The 3,189-nt window shown below is 42.5% G+C and overlaps 1 long non-coding RNA gene across 1 annotated transcript; it reads right to left on the reverse strand.

Moving 5' to 3' along the window:
• Nucleotides 1-2,587: 2,587 nt before the first annotated feature.
• Nucleotides 2,588-2,981, reverse strand: LOC144791077 (uncharacterized). Its single transcript, XR_013602293.1, has 3 exons — nt 2,899-2,981; nt 2,722-2,802; nt 2,588-2,628 (listed from the first exon to the last, which is right to left on the reverse strand). It is a non-coding gene; the product is annotated as an uncharacterized LOC144791077 (long non-coding RNA).
• Between the last annotated feature and the right edge of the window lie 208 nt (nt 2,982-3,189).

Consider the following 3,189-nt stretch of genomic DNA (forward strand, 5'->3'; position numbering starts at 1 on the left):
AAGGACAATCACTATTAGTTAAGGTCTGACACCTATTTTCCAGACCTTTCCCGAATGCCACAACTTGTTTTGTCACGCCCGTGATGAGGAGTTATAATTATGAGGCAGCTGCTCTGCAGTTCCATTCGCGCTCCTGGTTTGCAGCGAACTCACAAAGAGGCCTGCGCCTCGCGTCGATATTACAAATAGAGATGGACCGTTCCCGGAGTCCCGAATTAGGAAGAGGAAATGATATTTCTACCATGCTGTAAAAATGAATATGTTTTACCTCATGGAAGGATGCTGTGCACTGTAAATAGGAACCAGTCTCCCATTCAGTATGTTTCAGGTTTCCATAGTCCATACCCTTTTCTTTCTCATACATTTCGAAGCAGTGCTTTCGATCAGGTATTGTGTTTGTGTTTCAATTTAGCATTATGACACCCTGGGTCCATACATCAAAGTGACCGCGGCAGTGGAAGGTTATGTGCCCTTTGACTTGGGTGCTCAGATCCTGCGACACAAAAACGGGGAAACTGCAGAAAAATAGAGGAAGGACTACACTTTTACATCAACAAAGTGGCAAAGTAGGACAGCGCTCACCAACATAGAAACCCATAAGAGGCACTAAGAAAATAAATAAAATTTAATTTTTAAAACCAGCTTCATATCTGTTAATTAAATTGCTTTCTCATAACAGCTGCTAACTCGCCCTGCTTTGGAACACCTAAAAAAGTGTCTCTCTCTGTTTTCAGTTTAACCTCTCTAAAAACCGGGATATAGCCTAATTTACCAAAATCTGCTGGGTCAACTATTGAAAACCAGGGACTCTCCCGGCAAATCCGAGAGGCATGGTCACCCTACCTCTGACCCCAATGACATATTGGGATGTGACATGACCTTTCACACAACCGCATCTCTTGAAGCGATGTCACACGATCTGTTTACATCACAGGAAGTGACACCACTCAAGTTGCAAAGTGTAAGTGCAAGGTTGCCAAAGAGACACATCAGTTACAAAATCAGCTGTAGTTCTATTTTGGTTGCTACATGTATTTCCCCAAGGATTCCAACAAGATAAACCAGGGGCATGGCTATGACCTCTCTAGGTTTAACTATCATATACCAAAGATTGTGATAATATGAAAGTTAGAAAAAAATATGTAATACAGACTGCAAGACTCCAACTCTGGTCAGGCCGCATAGGATGTACATCGCAACTCCATAATGCCTAAATAAACAAGACTCCATGACCAATTAGAGCCTTGAAAATGCCAGAGGCAAGACTGGCACCAGGAGGCGGAGCAGGCATTGACTTTTCTGAATCTTCACTGTCCTGAATTATTTTATCTAAAATTGGGTAAAATCACTAATTAAGCCACGGTTATTTATTAGTCTCGTCTGGAAGCTTTTTTTCAATTTGAAATCTTTTCCGAGTAATAATACCAGTGCCAATTTGTCTGTCAATCAAAAACAGAGCCCTTGAAAGCGGCCTGACTCAGGGGCATATCAGCAACAACCTGCGATAATTATCGCTAAGCGCACTTAGTGCTAGGATAATTATCGCCGGCTATCGCTGGATTCTATCGCGGAGATAACGTGCTATCAGCAACGCTTATCTCCAAAGCGATAGAAATCCAAGCGTTAGCTACAAAACTGTGCGATTATCGCTGGAAATCCAGCGATAATCGTACTGCGACAGGTGATACCTTGCTGATAGGGCAGGGTGGACTTAGCCATGTAATCCACCTCCCATTGGATTACATGGCTAAGTAAGATTGAACATAGAAATGATTGCCTATGCCCCCAAGTTAATTAAAGTACAAACTGACTTCCGGTACGAGTAAACCACAAATTGTTAGTTTACACAAAACATTTTATGTTTGTCAATTGAATACTCAGTTTACAAAAAGAGAGAGAATCACAATAAGCAGAACTCAGATCACTATCAACCTCATGGTTGAGTCATATATACATTCACAAATAAATCAAATTCAAAAGTGCAATACCCAACAAAATGGTGAACAATTATAAAAACATTAACTTATTCACAAATGCCAACATCACATTGAATACATGGACCATAAAAAACTTTTTACGTTTGTGAAACTAGGGCTCTTTGTAAATGTCTAGAAACCCAGAGAGAAAGTGAGAAACATCATTTGAAACAGTTGTTATGCTCACAGAGCCTGAATAGGAGCTATTCAAATGGATTTCAGGAACCAAAAGCAGTTTCCGCAATAAATGGCAATTTTGAAAAAAAACGACTGCCGACGCGTTTCGAATCCTGATTCGCAGCTTGCAGGATTCTCATCAGGGCAGATTCTATCTAGTCCATGGGCACTATTTAAAATAAAAAACAAAAGCAAAATTTTACTATCTAGCGCGACTTCTAACCATCAGTCTCCGGGCAGTTAGGTAACAAAAACAGTTTGTACCTTGTGTGATTACTGCCCACAGTTAATCATGGATTGGAAGGAATGTCGTCTGTGCTTGGTGGCCTGCACTGCAACAAAGTAATAGAGTCAATGAGCGTTGGCCGAATGCGCAGGAAAGGGAGGTTGGAAAAACATCTGTTACTCAGTTACCTGCGTTTATGTGGAAGCCGGGCCACATCTATGCCGCTAATGGTGAAGTTCTTTTAGTTTTCTGGAAAGAAGGCGGTGGAGTGCGTCTTAGTACACTGTTTATTCACCAATTAAATAATCGCATGAGCCCCTTGATATTCAGGAAGGCACTTACTTGGACGTTGGTCCGCAAAAACCTCAAGGTGGGTTCTGTTATGTGGCCCCTGTTCCACCATGCAGAGAGACAGTTGTACCTCTGTTGGGAAAAGCGGAGGGCACCATGTTACCGCTTTGCTATTTGATTCAATTTCAAGCGCTAGTCGCGTTTAGATTAAGAAATTGAGCTACTTACTTGGACAAAAATTCGCGGTACCCACAATGGGGGCTCTGTTACGAGTTCTTCACCAAGCGCTCGAATCAATATCTGCAGGGGAATGGGAGGGGGATGCATTACCGCATTGACATGTCAATATTAAATGAACAGTTTTCGGGAACGGCTGCTTCCATGCTTACCACAGTGTCAATTCCGATCAAGCATACTTGCTCCACAGCGGTGTCTCAGAGATGTGAATGTCTCTGGGCGTCGCCGGTCAGGTGGCCAAACCATCGAACTTGTGGCGGGCCAATCAGGCGGAAGACCTAG

The sequence above is a fragment of the Lissotriton helveticus genome, chromosome 11 (genome assembly GCF_964261635.1).
Source record: "Lissotriton helveticus chromosome 11, aLisHel1.1, whole genome shotgun sequence".
In the NCBI taxonomy this organism is placed as follows: domain Eukaryota; kingdom Metazoa; phylum Chordata; class Amphibia; order Caudata; family Salamandridae; genus Lissotriton; species Lissotriton helveticus.